The following is a 17783-nucleotide window of genomic DNA, read 5'->3' on the forward strand; positions in this document are numbered from 1 at the left end:
CAAGAGCATGCGGGGGAGAGAGAGAAGCGGAACCAGTACGTCAGCCCCCCCCCTGGATTTTCATTTACCTTCCCCCCTCCCAAAAGCAACTGTAACCCAGGGTTACAGGGCACAAATTAATTAAATGTAAAATAAAATTCTTTATAAAGAGTAACAAATAAATAACTATTATATTCACAAAAGTAATATACAAGAGCTATTATTTATTTGTTGATTAAGAAAAGTGATGCTGGTGTGGTTGGGTCCCAGTTTCATACTGTGGCTCTGTGTACAGAGATTATTTTATGTTGTGATGAAGTATTGCTGTGGGTGAATTTATTTTTTGGGCTTAAAGGCGGGAAAGTTGGGGCTCTCGCGCGAAAAAGGGGAAGACTACTGAACTAGAAGAGAGGAGAGATATACAGCTAGACTAGAGATTGCAGTTATTGAAAGGAAAGAAAGAAAAAAAACGAAAATATTGATTTACTTAGTTAGTTCCTGTAGGTGTGTGAAGATATAGAGTGTAGTTGAAGTGTGAATGAGAAAAAGAAGATCTGTTATTTAGTTTCGTTTTTTTCGCTTCTGTACATTGGTTTAGTTGCGGTTGGCTAGGCTAACTGTAACCGAAGAGAAGAGAGGTCCCGTCTGCTACACTACGGTTGGGTGGAGAACTGTAGAGTTACCTCGGCCGTATTCTCCTCTTTTTTTTCAATTGTTTTTGGGAAGATCTAACTAAACCATCGATCTGAGTGAACCATCGTTCTGAGTGAATCATCGTCTGCGGCGTACTCTTTCCCGGAGTACAGTACTGGAGTGCAACTCCATCATCAACAGTGCTAGCAAATCGAGGTGCTAGCGATCGCTGTGAGAGACTGAACAGAAAGAGAACAACTTGCTACCACTGGTAGGACAAGGACCTGATTTTATTTGATTGATTTATATATTTTTTTCTACCCTGGAGCGATTTGCCAGACACTTGGACCTGGACTGATCACTTTTGTTTTGAAAGACTGTTGTACTTTAAATCGCTTGTAGGTGCGCGTGAGTTCACGCTGCCTCACTGTTTTGTACATGCTGTAGCATTCATTGATGAGGTTAGATTGAGGGTTTCTACATTTGGTTGTTCCATTACTTGATTTGTGTATTGATATATTTGTTGTTTTTTATACTTGTACTTTAAATCAAATCAATAATCCCCTCATTTAAATTAGAGTAAAACAGTATCCAAAAAGTAAAGCCCGTTTTCCAGAATAAGAGTCCCAAAATCAAATTAGTATAATATAGTGATAACCCCATAGGTATTTTAAAAGCAGAAAAAAACCCAAACTAATAAGAATGAATAGATAAAACGTAAGGGAATCGAGAACAATTACTTGACACTTTCATTGATTTGGGGAATTACTATTTTCTTATTTTTAGTGTTCTTGTCATTAAGTCAATTGCCATTGTTGTTTGTTTATGTGTTTTTTACATATACATTTACAAAATAAAACAGAGGTAATAGAGAAACAAAATATCAAAAATAATAACAACAACAATTCTATTATCTCTGAAATATAGCCAATGTGTTCTGTGTGTTTCATTCTGTAGTGCAAACAGTACCATCTTTCCAAAGAACCACATATTCTGATACATCTCCCATTGATCAAATTATTATTCTCTGTAGCGGTGTTAAAGTTAGACACTCGTTACACAACCCTCCTTTCTTACAAGTTTGCTAGAGTATTCAGTTGATGTCACATTTGCAACTGCAAAGACTCGTGCAATTCCACTGTGCTTTTTTGCATGAGCACCTTGCCGTACAATCTTTTGTACAACTGCATTTGATCAGTTCACAAAAGTGCTCCACCCAGGAAGCCAGGCCTGGCTGTCTCCATCCAGTGTCCATCCCCATCCTTCAGGGCTGGGTATTGGCTGCTTGATTTTTTCAGATGTTGACCAGATCCCAGACTGGTAAGTGACTCGTTTCACGTGTTGTATCAGTGCTCCTTGGGTTGGTGGAATATGTTCCATTGCTTTGGTCTTCTGGCAGAACAACTCTCTTCTTGCATCATTGACCGATTCCAAGTCAGTTCCATTGTCTTGTCATAAAGGACAACAGTGTAGCGCTCCAGACATTGAAAGTGTTGGGCATCTATGGTCACAGAAGTGTGCGGATTTGCTGCTATGTAGTTGAAGGCCTGGGTGACCTCTGGGTAGGAGTTCCAAGCAATCCATGCTGACTTCTTCCCCTTCCCGCAGAATGCTGAGGTTGTGTCACAGCCTGTGTAGCAGTGGAAGACTGGAGGAGCGGTTGACTTGTCTTTGCCCAGAGCGTGGCTGATGGTGTTTATATGCAGATAGGCAGTTCTTGCCAGTGCCAAAAGCATCCAGATGTTTGCAGCTGGATACTGGGTGAGCAGGGCATGGAACTACCCAATGAGGATAACGACAACATCTGTATCCACGGTGCGCACCAAGCAGGTAGAAGAGCCATGCTCCAGGGCATCAAGCAGGTGGATCAGTATCCTGGTGTCGGCCTCTTCATGGTTGCATGGCAGCATGGAGTGGCTGGTGTCTGTGCCGACCACTAGCTTCAGAGGGGAAGACTAGCTTCCGCTCTGGCCACACAGTGGACTCAATCTTCCCTGAGAGAAAGGTGAAGAGTTCCTCCTTGTTCTTAGGGTCACGCAGGAAATCTGGCCAATTCCCCAGCAGCTTGTTCTGACTAGACACCTTCCGTCGTATCCCTTTGCCTCGCTTCTCCCTGGTTGACTCTTTTATACTGCTGGGGAGGTAAGTATCCCGACAACTTCAACTCTTTCAGAGGTCCCCAAGTGTTTCATGATGTGGGGAATAAAGACACAGCTGGCATATTCGTCAAACGTGGTGATATTGGTAGGGGACAGGAAGTGGACCACAGCAGCTCTGTCAAATACTTTGACATCAAAAGTAGCAGGAGGTTCCTGTTGTGTCTTCTGTGTTTGGACGTTTAGCAGATCTGACTTCTTTCCCAGCCGTAGTTTCCCTCTGTCGGATAGAGAAGGAGGGTATGGATGATTTCATTCACATTGTCCAGGAAGGATTTGTATGGCTCAGAATTCTTTTCAAATCCATCTGCATTTAAAGGGCATTGGAGTGGTTCATGAGCAGACTTTTGGCATACAATACACAATGTCCAATCCATCATGTGCACCAGACTTCAGTCGAAGGCAGCCGCTGCAACATACAAAAATTATAAAATATTAGCCTATAGTTTGCGTATGTACTTTGACTGGTTATTATTGGCTTCTGACATGACAAATTATTTAATTAACCAATAATAATAATAATAATAATAATTATTAATACTATCAAGTTCTGCACAAAGTCCAATTTCTCACCTGATCATATCTTCAAGTATGGCCCTGTCTTGTCAGACAGGCTGTTCTGGCGTAGCATATCTGGTGGCGATGGCAGGCAGGACCATGTCAGGCGCGCGCTTTGTGGTTTCAAAATTCTCTAATCTAACGTTAACGTCAACTCTGCAGAAGTTGCAAGTGAAGACAGGTGGAGCAAACAAAGTGTGAGCTATAGTTAGAGAGGTGTTCACTCACTGTATTTCTGACAAAAATAATTGGGAAATTAATAGGAAATGACAATATGGCCATCGTAACTAAGATAATTGTCTACTAATTTGCCTAATTGTATAAATATCATGCAAAAAAATTATCTACTGTTGTCAAAACATCACTTACTGATATTCCTAACATCTTTACTGCATTCATTGACCCAGAAAATGTAAATATTGACACCAAGATTGACCTTCTAAGTGACTTGACATTTATAGGTTTCACATGCGAACAGCTTGGAAATCCAAGATGGCCACCATCCACCATCTTGATTAAGTGGAACCCCCTCTAAATTGAAATGTATGGTGATGAAAAAAATGTGGTGCTTTTGTCCGTCGTGTCCCCATTATTTTGCTAAGCCACCTGACTATCAATACTGAAGGATTTAAATTATTTGTGTCTATTCCGATATGTAGTGATGGTATTCAATGACACAAGTCTGTTTTCTAGAACGAGTGGTCTGGAGTCGCAGAGGTCCAATAATATCATCTTTAATGCAGCAGTTGGAAATCACAAGTACAGAGCTCTGGGGTTGTCTACGTTATCCTACCCGCAACAGAGTTTAGGTTGGTTCACGAAGTCCAACTGGCTATCTTTCCCTCCCCAGCATATATTATACAGTGCAATTAAAACACAAAGATGAAAAGAGGGTTGAGCTTGTTCTCTCGTGCATCAGGGAGTTGTTCTTGCCTACGCATCCCACCTGCTCGGGTGCCATCTCCACCCGGTTTCAGAGTTGTTTCTGAAATGGAGAGATTAAGACACACAGAACTGCCTGCTTCCCACACTGTGTGAGACACCATGTTTAAGCCTGAGCACACTTCTAAGTTTCATAAAATATAACTTTAATAAGCACAATACATAACTTTAAGACATGCATCCTTCATAAAGTCGTACCAACATTGTTCCTGTTGTTATTTTCACTCGTGCACAGTGCCTGTGATGCATTCGGAGATTAAGATGCCACAAAAATTAATAACTGGGATTATAGATAGTGCCGTGCCCGTGATGCAGCTGGTGATTACAGTTCTAGAATTGTACTGTAATGTATTATACATTCTTTAATCCCTCTTTTGATCTCTGAAAACACCAGAGATCAATCAACATAGCCCGGACCAACCACCGCCTCCTCGTCTTGGTCAGCCAGCCCCAGCAACGGCATTTGGAACCCCTTCGTCGGGTTCTCCACAGCCGAAACAATGATTCGGTTGCACAGGGACCTGATACATGGGATACAACAACACCCACACAGAGCAAACATGCACAACATACCAAATATGGAGAGAAAGACAGAGACAATCAGAGTCTTCCAGCGGCCAAAAGTGTTATTTAGCCAATCGTTGAGGGGATTCTCAATTCCCGAATTGTCGTGCATTTCTTTGGATAATGTACGCAAGCCTTCTAAGGCCCTAGTCACCGATCCCTCCGGGGCAGTATTATTGGGGATAAATGTACAACAGGCTTCCCCAAACATCGCGCAGACCCCCCCTTTCTCAGCTAATAGCATGTCTTGTGCCAAACGGTTTTGCAGAGAGTTGCTCTGCCAGTCCTTCTACTGCATCCCTAGTCAGATTTGCCAGTCACAAGACATTTTAGTTGACATAATTAATACGGTCTACATTTTTGTTGGGGGTGATGGGGAACAGAGCACTCAACACAGGTACGTTTTCTAAACCTGCGGCGATTTGGTCAGCTAATTTATATTCGTTGGGAACCCCCCGGGGAATACCAATAGAGTCTATGTAGGTAAGGCCATCCTGGGCTAGATCAAAATTGGTGTTCCTACGCTGCCTACGGGGCCCCGCCCGTTTACGTGCAGCGGAGGACTGAGCTATTAGCCAGAAAGCTAAGTTATGCTAGCAAGATTCATAGACAAGAACATTGTGTACGGTTGACAAACCGTAAATATAATTTGACAATATGTTTGACAAGAAGACTAGCTAGCTAACAAGCCATGTCATTGTCCCCAAATCAATATCAAGGTTTTCACGAACAAGGTATCGGCCATATACTAGCTAGTAGCCTACTAGGCTGAATAGCAAATGGATGTGAGATGATCGCATCAAAGTTGACATATTCTGCAAACAGTCATTATAATTTGACAGTATGTTTAACAACAAGACTAGCCAGCAATCTAGCCATGTCATTGTCCCCAAATCAAATCAAGATTTTTATGTGTTGGCCGCAGTCTGAAGTAGAGCTAGATTGACTAGCGAGGTGAATCGAATGGGATGTGAGATGAGCGGTTACGTGACACTGACTGACACAGTAAATTCAGAGAAGTAACATTTTCCAAATAGGTTAAAAGAAATATTGAAGTCACTCATTTTTGTAATTAAATGTTAGCTTGGTAAAGTTTCTCAAAATTGTAAACGGAGGTTTTGACTGCGTGACTGCGTCCCTGATGTTATTGTTACTTATTTCAGACACTTTGTACAGGCTCATACCAAGGAAAGATGTTTTTTGCTCATACAATTCATACAATGTAGCCAGCTCAATAAGTTAGAACGGTGAACAGTTTTGCTGGAACTACTTGGCTGATTGGCTGCAGCCAATCAGAATCGAGTATTCACCCAGACCATGGTATAATAACTTAAAAAAATGTTTTGTCATTGGGGAACATTTAGTCATTGAATCGTTAATTCAGGAGATTCGTTCAAAAATGGTGATTCATCCATGAAACAAGTGAAGTATTTGAGTAGTTGAATCATGTATTCAAACCAAGTTTTTTCTTTTTGTAATTCAGATTAATTAAACATTTTAAATAGAGTTAATCAATTAACATAAATTATGTTATTTTGTTTAGTTGTTTGTTCAGAATCGTGATCTCTATTTTATTCTCAATTTATCCAGAATCGTGCAGCTCTAAATACATATAGCTTGTGTATGTATCAGGTGTCAGGGAGTCAGGTGGCTGAGCGGTTAGGAAATCGGGCTAGTAATCTAAAGGTTGCCAGTTCGATTCCCGGCCGTGTCAAATGACGTTGTGTCCTTGGGCAAGGCACTTCACCCTACTTTGCCTCGGGGGAATGTCCCTGTACTTACTGTAAGTCGCTCTGGATAAGAGCGTCTGCCAAATGACTAAATGTAATGTATCATTTTGTTCTATTTAAGTCATGTATAGTTGGTAGGGCCCGAAAATGACCCAAGCCCAGGGGCCCCCACCGCCCTTAGTCTTCCATTTTTGTTAGTTAATTGCATTTTCTCCAATTGTCTGTTAATATGGCTTGGTTATTGCTCACCTGGTTTGATTTGAATCCTTGGGCCTATAAGGCCTGTTGGGCATATGTTGTTATATGCACTTACAAAATAGAATATATTGACTCCTTCAGTATGTTGTTGTAATTTCTTTATTTGTTACCGTGATTACTCATATCCTCCGGCCCCTGACTTTGCTTCAGTTTCAAGAACCGGCCCCAGCTCCAAACTAATTGAAGAGCCCGGATCTAACCCCTGGTTTGTCTGTTTGTGGTAAGAGGGGTACCGGTTCACTGTATAAGGTGGGGCGCCCCACTGAACAAGCCACACAGTCAGCCATGTGGTTTTCTTTCGCCGTTGCTGTCAACCACCCCAGCCACAGGTTCTGCCCCACTCCTCCGGTAGCCAACATGATAACGTCCGAGGTACTAAGTTGGGAGTAGTCGACGGAGTGGATACCCGTCATTTGATGTATTAAAATTGGTTTAGTAGTGGAGTTGTTCGGTCGCGTAACGGGATCGAGTATATTAATTTTAATCATGCCCATGGTGTCCCCCCCAGGTTGTTCTACCCCTAAGATTAAGTACACAGTGTCCTTCCCCTTACTCGTGCCCCCTAAGCCTTATGGGCCTTTAGGTAGATGTTTAAGAGTTAACTGCACTGGGTTGGACTCTGTCATGCCCCCTCCCGCCAAGCGACTGAATGTGACGTTTTCCCAATATTTGTCCGCATCCGGGGTCCAGTGGGGACCCGTATATTTGACCACAAAAGCCCATGCCGGGCACCACCGCTCATAGATGAGTCGCCCCTGGGCGCAACGGGTATGGACATATGGTTGTGAGCATAGGTAAAGGTCCTATCCCCTCCATAAACTGTTCTGACCGTTGCACTTGATGACTCGACAGAGGTCAAAGGTGAACGTGGTGGCACTCCCCCTGGTGTAGTTTAATTCGATGCCCTGATAGGCGGTTATGCATACCTCCGGTGGATTGTTCTGTCTGGCCTGTCTCTCCAACTGTTGTGGTAAATACAAAAAATAATACACTTGCAAGCCTATGACTAAGCTAAGCAATCCCAGCCAGGCTAACCCTGTAACACACTTCATGTTGATATTGATAAAACACACTCTTAAGTAAAATAGCGAAAACTGTCTTAGTCCAGTACAATTCTAGTGTGGTCAAGCAGTATCACTCTTGACCTAGTCGTAACCCTCTTTTCCGGACTCTCACATTCGTAGCAATAGCAAACGGTTCACTGGCCCTCTTGGCCCTTCTCCACCAACTCCTGCAACGTACGACTGGGTTCTGGAGCAGCAGAACACATGCTCCAGTGGTACCACGTACTCCCTTTCCCCAGCACCCTTAGGGCGTGCGAGGTTCTCTCGATGACCTTGAATGGTCCTGTCCACCGAGGTTCTGTCCACTTTCTCTTAATGGCTTTCACCCACACCCAGTCAGCAGTGAAGGCCTTGACTGGATCCTGTGCTGTCCCCCGTTTCTCCTGTACCTGTTTGGAGAAGGATGATACCAGAGCAGACAGCTGATCATAGTATGGTTGATGCGCCAACTCACCCTCCGCCTCCAGTAGGTCCAGCCCAGCTACCGGTCCCGGAAACTGTCGCCCTGTCAGAAGTTCATATGGGGTGAATCCTGTAGAGGTGTTCACTGAACTCCTGATGCCTGCTAGGGCAATAGGGAGAGCATCTACCCAATTCATGTTAGTTGTTGCACAGATTTTGGCCAACTTGCATTTCAGATTTCGATTCATGCGTTCAACCTTTCCCTGTGACTGGGGGTGATACACTGTCCCAAACGCGTGCAGACTTAGTTCTACCAATTGGAGATGTTTGATTTTGAAGTGTGACCCATTGTCTGATCTGATGTGTTTAGGGAACCCATGGAACGGAATATAAGTGTTAGTCAAAAATTTACATACAGATTTTGCGTCCTCATGTTTTGTGGGGACAGCCTCAGGCCATCCTGTGTACCCATCCACCGCTACGAGAAGGTAGCGATGACCACGTACAGTGTTTATCATGTCGGTGTAATCAATGACTATTTCCTGACCTGGGGTTTTTGGTAGTGGAAACATTCCTTGATGTGGTTTCAGAGTTTGTCTTACATTATACTCCTGACACACCCGACATTCAGCCACATAGTTAGCCACCATGGCTGGTAGATGAGGGTCCCACCAATGTGTAAGACGCACCATCATCTCTTTATATCCTGCGTGTTCTAACCCATGAGTCTGTTTAAATATGCCCTGTCGCATACCTGCCGGCAGAGCTGGGAGCCCGTCCGGGCCCCTGCATAGAAGGGTCTGACCTTCCACCGCCCCTGTCACCGAACAGGGAGCTTTTTGTGCTCCTGTTTGTCTCCACACCTCTTTTTCCTGTGGGGAGGCGGCCTCTTGAGCCTCGATTACCTGTGTCATCAAATCCGGTTTCATCTCCTGTGAAACCATTATATACATAGGGAGATAACCAGCAGCTTTCTTGGCCGCTTCGTCTGCTGCTTCATTCCCCAGGGCCACCTTAGTTTTAGACCCGTCATGTCCTTTACATTTCATTACTGCGACTTGAGCTGGTTTTAGGACGGCTTTGGCCAATTGTCTCATTTGTTTTTCATGTCTAATGGGTGTACCCGTGGTTGTCAAGAACCCCGCCCGCAGCCACTGACTCAGTTCCACATGGAGTGCGCCCACTACATATGCTGAGTCGGAGAAGATATTTACAGTTTTGCCCTCGGCTCCTTCGAGAGCCTTAATCATGGCTGTTAGTTCAGCCAGCTGTGCTGACTCCTTTCCTACCACTCGTCCTGATTCGACTTCTTCAAACCCTTCACTTGTCTGTCTGACTACTGCCCATGCAGCTTTTAACCCTTCCTCCGGATGTCTGTAACAACACCCATCCGTGAACAGTACCTCTTCTGCTTCTGCCAATGGTGTTGCACCTAGAACTGGGGTGGATGAGGTCCGCCCGGAGTTCCTTAAGGCTCTGGATGTTGTAGGTCTGTCTTGGTTGACACGACTCTGCAACATCGCGTGGACATCGAGGACTGTGCCTCTGGACTGGCAGACCGGGGTGGTGGTTCCCCTCTTTAAAAAGGGGGACGGAGGGTGTGCTCCAACTTTAGGGGGATCACACTCCTCAGCCTCCCTGGGAAAGTCTATTCAGGGGTGCTGGAGAGGAGGGTCCGTCGGATTGTCGAACCTCAGATTCAGGAGGAGCAATGTGGTTTTCGTCCTCGCCGTGGAACTGTGGACCAGCTCTATACCCTCGGCAGGGTTCTGGAGGGTGCATGGGAGTTCGCCCAACCAGTCTACACATGTTTTGTGGATTTGGAAAAGGCGTTTGACCGTGTCCCTCGGGGGCTCATGTGGGGGGTGCTCCGGGAGTACGGGGTACCGGACTCCCTGATCGGGGCTGTTCGGTCCCTGTACGACCGGTGCCAGAGTTTGGTCCGCATTGCCGGTAGTAAGTCCAACTTGTTCCCGGTGAGGGTTGGACTCCGCCAGGGCTGCCCTTTGTCACCGATTCTGTTCATAACTTATATGGACAGAATTTCTAGGCGCAGCCAGGGCGTTGAGGGGGTCCGGTTTGGTGACCTCAGGATCGGGTCGCTGCTTTTTGCGGATGATGTGGTCCTGTTGGCTTCATCGGGCCGTGACCTCCAGCTCTCACTGGAGCGGTTCGCAATCGAATGCGAAGCGGCTGGGATGGGAATCAGCACCTCCAAATCTGAGGCCATGGTTATCGACCGGAAAAAGGTGGAGTGCAATCTCCGGGTCGGGGAGGAGATCTTGTCCCAAGTGGAGGAGTTCAAGTATCTCGGGGTCTTGTTCACGAGTGAGGGAAGGATGGCACGCGAGATCGACAGGCGGATCGGTGCGGCGTCTGCAGTGATGCGGGCTCTGCATCGGTCCGTCGTGGTGAAGAAGGAGCTGAGTCGAAAGGTGAAGCTCTCTATTTACCAGTCGATCTACGTTCCTACCCTCACCTATGGTCACGAACTGTGGGTAGTGACCTAAAGAACGAGATCGCAAATACAAGCAGCCGAAATGAGTTTTCTCCGCAGGGTGTCCGGGCTCTCCCTTAGAGATAGGGTGAGAAGCTCGGTCATCCGGTAGGGGCTCAGAGTAGAACCGCTGCTCCTCCGCGTCGAGAGGGGCCAGTTGAGGTGGCTCGGGCATCTGATGAGGATGCCTCCTGGACGCCTCCCTGGTGAGGTGTCCTGGGCACGTCCCACTGGGAAGAGGCCCCGGGGAAGACCCAGGACACGCTGGAGGGACTATGTCTCTCGGCTGGCCTGGGAACGCCTCGGGGTCCCCCAGGAAGAGCTGGTGGAAGTGGCCGGGGAGAGGAAAGTCTGGGCCTCCCTGCTTAGGTTGCTGCCCCTGCGACCCGACCCCCGGACAAGCGGAAGATGATGGATGGATGGAATGTATTATACATTCTTTAATACGTATCACGATACTGGGTGTACAATACAATACGTATCACGATATTTTGAACATTTTAAATTATACCGAAATTCACTAATTTTCTTTGTTGTACATACAATTGAACTGTGTTCAAGCGATTTCTGTGAATGCAATGAATGCACATATGACGCAGGTGCAGAGTAGGTCGCGTGCTGGTAGCTCAACCAATAGGATCAAACGGACGTCGTATTGTAAAAATATTGCCATAACCCTACGATACATATTGTTAAAAAATTGTATTGCGATATATTGTTCCACAATATATTGTTACACCCCTATCAATGTCCATTCAGAAGCCTGATGGCCCTTGGAAATAAACTGTTGTCCAGTCTGCGTGTACAAGACCGAATGCTTCGGTAACGCCAGTACCGACGTGGTAAAAAGACTGAAGGACGAGTGGTAACAGTCTCTTAGAATCCTGCCAGCTTTCCTGAGGCATCACTAGTGTGAAGAGACAATAAAGACAGACATGTTGAGATTACACAGATAAGTATTTTATTTAACACACTGAATAAAACAGTACAAATGTATGTCTATTTGGATGTTATGCCAAGCTTCAGCCGAGAGAAAAGAAACATTCTTGTGGGTTGCCAGATTATGATGTCTTTACTTCTTGCTCAGTCATTTACTTAATTTAATGCCTGTCATAGTTTGTTTCATCATGTCACTTACAGTTAGAGACAAATAGTTTCCCCAACTGAACTCACAACTTGGGTCATAGCTGTGTGGAAGAAATTGGGATTTCCTGTGTGCTTACATTATTCACTAATCAATAGAACTAGTCATTGGATACTAGTTAGTACGTTCTCATGTAAGCTTGCTATTAATAAGAGTATATTGTGTCTATGTGTCAGGGTTAATAGATGTTCGGGGTCAGGAGAAAGTACTGGCTAAACGTTCCTTGTCATGACTACAAGGAGAGCTCCAACTATGAACTCTCTAGTCTGAGAGTTGTCATGTGTTGGGAGCAGTGAATCTCTTTCTCTGAGACTGTTGAAACGTCATTACTGCCTGACTGTCACAATCTATGTTTACATTCTTGTGCCCTATAAAAGATGGTCCTCCGGCTTTCAGAGCGGGGAGAAACATGATTGAGACCTAATCCTGGTGTTGTGTTGTCATTTATTGTCAGAGGTCTGGTTTTCTCTCCCACTCTGCAGATTGATAAATATGTATTAAAATCCAGAACTCAACTGAACTTAGTCACTCCGTTTATGAAGAGACGGACAAAACACTTCATCAGTTGCAAAGTAACACTAGGTAAAGCAGGTCTCTCAAGCCTCACGTATTCACTGTAAGACTCACGCATTTCAACCATTTCTCATGCTCTCATGCAACACCTTGTATTTCTCACGCTGAGAAGTAAGAGTTAACTTGTCCCGCTATATAGATACTGTATATTGACAGGTTGTAATTTCACGCCAAACATTTTGAATAAACTTGAGAGCCCTGGTAAAGAAAGAGGAGTTGTGACATAATATTGTTAATATTATGGTAAAAAATATACAGTTTTGATATGTGTAAAGCTATTTTACACCAATTGTATAGGTGAATAGGAAACACTTTGATATCTTATTATTATTTTACAAATGAAAACTGTATGCAGTGGCTTTTTGTCAGTGTCTTTTTATCTGACTTAGTCTTCCATGTATTACATGCCTGGGGCATTTTTTTGTAAATGATAGAATTGCATTTACATCTTAAATTCCAAGACTTTGATAAGTCACCTGAACACCCTCTGATAAGATAGTCCCAGAAACAGAACAAATGGTCTAGAACAGTTTGGATCATTACACAGTATGTAGTGTGAATACTTGTTTGAAATTTTACCTGTTTGAAGCTATTATATTATTCAGCAAACAATATGTTTGTAATAATATTCAATAGTCACACAACTGTTAGTTTAAACTCATGAAATCTGTCTGAAATTAGGTTTTGTCTAAAATTAGATAATTGAAAAGGAAAAACTTAAGATAACACTAAAACCAAACCTACAGGGCTGGGTCAAGTGAACAACGTGTTCAGGTTATAACAGTAATAATCATTAAAATACCTCCAACTGGGGGTGTGGTTGCATTGGTAAATGTTAGCAGATACTTTGGACTTTACCATGGCCACAGAACAGGAACATTACTTTCTTCCTTTATGACATTCTCCCCTGCCTTTTGTTTCATACACAAAAATATTAATGCCATTTTCTTTGAGTTACAGTTCATACAGTTCTGTTGGAAGAACAATAAAATAATCCACACAATAAAACAATGTTAGATGGACATGAATCATCCTGTGGAAATGTCAACAAAAACATGATTTGAAATAAACGTGACTGTGTAAAATAAGCAATATGACTTATTTCTTTATTTTATTGTATAATGTGCAATGGCAGAAAAAAAATATTTTCCATTTGGATTCCCATTAGCTTTCCCCTTAGTAGCTGCTCATCTTCCTGGAATCAACCTTAACCCCATCCACACAATCAATTTCAGTTTTTCTCAATCACTTTGGGTAATTTAAAAAAAACAGTTCACATTCTCTAAACTGTAGGTGCAATTGTCGCAACTGTTTTATGGGACATCACAATTCTATTGCATGTCTGCATAAGGTAGTAACTAACCCCAAACCTTTAATTAATGCTTCAAAACCTAGTTATTGTGTCAGTAACTTGGCCAATACCACCAAAATGAAAGTTATTTTGTTTTCATGTGAGCCTTACTGGCCAAAATGCTTAGATGCTTTTTCACCATGGCAGTCAACCCTGGTAAAATGTTTACACATTTTATTTTTGTTCTACTTTTTTGTTCACACTGACTGCGTATTGTACAATACAAGAATTTCAGTTTTGTATAGCTGAATGATATTGTGTAATTGTGTATCACAGTGAGCTTTTTAGATACCGATTTCAACAGGTACCAGTTTACTGGGAAAAGTGAATACAATATTGTAGTACACAGAAAAATGTATTTTGTATGTTTACATTACATTTGTTTTTATAACAATGTGTTACATGTAAACAGAAAATTCACATTTGCATGTTAATTTTTACAAATGTCTGATGTAAAGTCCTACGGAGCCCCTAAAGGGACATGTAAAAAAAAAAAAACTTTCTGGTGAGCATGAGAAAGTTTCTGGTGCGCACGAGAAAGTATCTTCTCAGACACTGTTACTTGTAGGCGAGGTGGAGGCTCAAAAACCACATTATTTGGTGGCCGGTGGATCACCAATAAAAACTGTGCGAGTTGCAACATATTGCTGCTGCCATCAACTGTGCCAGTGATACCGAGTCGAGATACAATTTGAAAACAAAAGCATTCTGTTATGAACAGTATTCAAGTTTGGACTGATAACGAGGACGTAGAGTGTAGCGATTGCGCCGAAGCTTATAACTGTATTTCCAGTTTCTGACATATGATGATATATGCACATTATTAAAGAAATACATTTAGTTATACCTTGTGTTCTGCAGTTATCTAAAGGTAGGATATATGATGTTATCCTGTATTCCATGCAGTCAGGGCATCTCCTTCTCCTGCACCCATAGTGGACAATGTGATGTTGAGACAGCCATGTTTATAAATGAGACCCCTGGTCAAGACTGGTGTATCCCTTGCGCCAAAACAGACAACACAACTTCAAAATTCGTTTTTAATGTCTTTCTAGATAATATAGTGGTGACGACTTGCAAGCAAACTTTTAATGTCCTCATAAGTCATTCCGCATGAAAACAGCAGATCTAATGCAAAGAAAGTATCTTGTGCGCACCACAAACTTTCTCGTGCTCACCAGAAAGTTTCTCGTGCGCACGAGAAAGTATCTTGTGCGAACGAGAACGTTTCTCGTGCGCACCAGATTTTTTTTTCCATGTCCCTTTAGGGGCTCCGTAAAAGTCATATATTTTGACCAGAAAATTGCCATAAAATGGCATACATACAATGGTTGATTGGTAACATTGTGATTCCTATTTCATTACAATGTCACCTGGCAGGTAACAAACATTCCATGTCATTGATATTTATGAAATATGTAGGTCTGACAAATGTTGATAACTGTTGTAGTTAAATGTAGTTATTGTGTACAATTATACTTACTCTTTTGCACTTGTGCCAAAATACGTACAATTTGTTTACAGTTTTTATCAGTCACTTTGGTGCATTCCTCAGATACTAACTGAAATTCTCAAAACTATTTTTTCAAATTCCACATCATCAAGTCATCCACGTAACTGTCATTACCATGAAGTTGATCGTTTTGGTTGGAAGAAAAGAAGAAACATTTGTGTTAACAATTCAGTCATGACTTGCACTACTCTTTATTTTAATCAGGGACATTCCTATGAAATAATCTTAGATATGCTGTTAACGTTTCACAACATTAAAATAAGTAGCCTATGCGCACGCTAAAAACACAGTTGAAGGAAGCAGGACTCTTCAGAAGAAAAAACGAATAGTCCACAACAGAAGAACGAAATGCCACAATGACAGAGTTACGGGGACCAGGATAATTGTTTGGTTATCGATTTTTATGTTTAACACGCAATATATAGCCTACTTTTGCATAAGTAGCCTACTATTTGCTACATGCTTCGATAGCCAAACAAATGTCCTGGTGCACGTAACTCTGTCAGGCTATTGCATTTTGTACTTCTGTCGATCAATTTCTTGTTAGTTAGCCTACTGCATCCATTCAGCGACGAAGTGTTGTACCTACCCTTTCCGTTTTGAGTTAATGTAATGTGTTTTTGAGTTAATGTAATGTCGTTTCCCATTTGGGGGAGCGTGTCTTTGTATTGCGGGGAGGTGAGCAAGTCATCCTATTTGGGGGGAGTGTTTTCATTTGGGGGATGCACTCATGTTAGTGGGTGTGATTTGCACTTCAGGGCCACCGTAAAAAACCCACTGTCATCCACTCATCACCAGTTTATTGAATCACCGACCTCACGTTTGTGATCTTGGCTATTTGGTATGTTATATGACCAATGCTAGGCGGACTGCAAGCAGTACGAGTCCTGCCGGTGAACCCCCCAAAAAAAACAGTAGGCGGGGCAAATGGGAAGGGCCTCGAAGGCGGCCACAAGGCCTGTAGGTCCATGGGGTCAAGGGAGCAGGAGGAGCGAGAGCGGGTCCCGCCGCAGAAGGAGCACACATGGAGGCACTGGCAGAAAGACAAGGAGCAACCTCCGTCATTGAAATCGTTGCAGGTCACTGGGATCGGTGGCCACAGGACCGGACAGGAGGTGCTGCGGGGAGATGGGGTGGGGCAGGGGAAGGAAGGCCAAAAGCGGGCCGGGAGCGTACGCGGCAGCGCGACAAGGGGTAACGCTAGCACGAGGACCAGAAGAGACTTTATACACAACTTTATACATAATTGAAAACGGGTTCGGTCGCATTCTTCCGTGCTTTTGCTGGGCGGATGCGTATTAGATTGGAGTGAGGGAGGAGTCTTGGTGTGCTATCTTCCTCCCGAACTTTAGTTAATTTAACTCCATTTATGTCAGGTTTGGTCCTCCATAAACAGCTCCACAGCATTTTCTATTACTGAAAGTGATTTACAGGACTTTAATATGAACTCTCTACGTAAACTGTACAATAGTCCACAAAAGTAGTCTTTTGGAATGACAGAGGTAAAAGTAACACTTCGCATAATGTAGATTCATGTTTGGTGTATTGAATCACCATTACATAAAGTCAGCTGGATCATTCTTTATTACACAGGTGATACTTATGCCAACACTTCTGCTTTACTTAACTAGGTCATGTAGTCCAAGTATCATGATATATTGTGATTGTGTAAATGTGATATTGATATCTAGTATGTGATAATTAGCAATAAATTAAGCTAATTTAAGACAAGTGGGGGCTTAGTGATGTTTGGAGAAATTCCCAGTATGTATGACAAAACATTGACTCAAGTCCTTAAATGCATAACGTAATAACATTCATGAGGCAACACACACAACACATATACATGGATGGAAGATACAAGAAGGAATGGTCCCGCCCTCTACAAGGTGTGGTCTGTGGGTAAAACTGGTCGTCGTGACACAAGCTTGAATAGTAAAGGCAATTTACTGAAGCCCTCGGGAGAACATTTTAGCTTCAAGATGTTTGTCTGGAAACATTTCGTTTTCTGCAGTTTTGTATGGATTCTTCTTGAAAATGCTGTCTCACAAAGTAAGTGCAATGCTTCAACCAAACTGCAAATTGCAAAATTCACTTGAAACTGAGTTATGTCACATGACAGAAACCCAGAGATATGCAGATAATAATCAAGTTAACGTCCAAATAAAGATATCTTTATGTTATTATGACACTATTTGTATAATGTTTATACTACATTATTTAAACATTCATACCTTAAATGTACTCCTCACATCGAAGTGATGGTTCTCATGATGTCTGCACAAGGGAGTAATGGAAAATCTTCTTTAACCATCGGTCCTCGACTTGCTCACACATGGCTCTCCTCAAAGCAACAGGCTTTTTTGACAAACAACCTAGTTTTCTATTTAAAACCTACAGTTTCAAATAGTTATTTAAT

General features: G+C 42.9%; 2 protein-coding genes across 2 annotated transcripts in view; both read left to right on the top strand.

The window, feature by feature from the left end:
• The window catches only part of LOC136950321 (uncharacterized), a 156738-nt gene that overhangs the window by 22868 nt on the left and 116087 nt on the right, over positions 1 to 17783 (top strand). The gene's annotated exons all lie outside the window — the stretch shown is intronic.
• The window catches only part of LOC136950320 (protein HEG homolog 1-like), a 108173-nt gene continuing 107772 nt past the window's right edge, over positions 17383 to 17783 (top strand). Inside the window, exon 1 of the mRNA XM_067244592.1 lies at positions 17383 to 17416. The gene's annotated coding sequence lies outside the window, so the exon portion shown is untranslated. The remainder of the gene's footprint in view (positions 17417 to 17783) is intronic.

Source organism: Osmerus mordax, chromosome 10, assembly GCF_038355195.1.
Source record: "Osmerus mordax isolate fOsmMor3 chromosome 10, fOsmMor3.pri, whole genome shotgun sequence".
Taxonomy (NCBI): Eukaryota; Metazoa; Chordata; class Actinopteri; order Osmeriformes; family Osmeridae; genus Osmerus; species Osmerus mordax.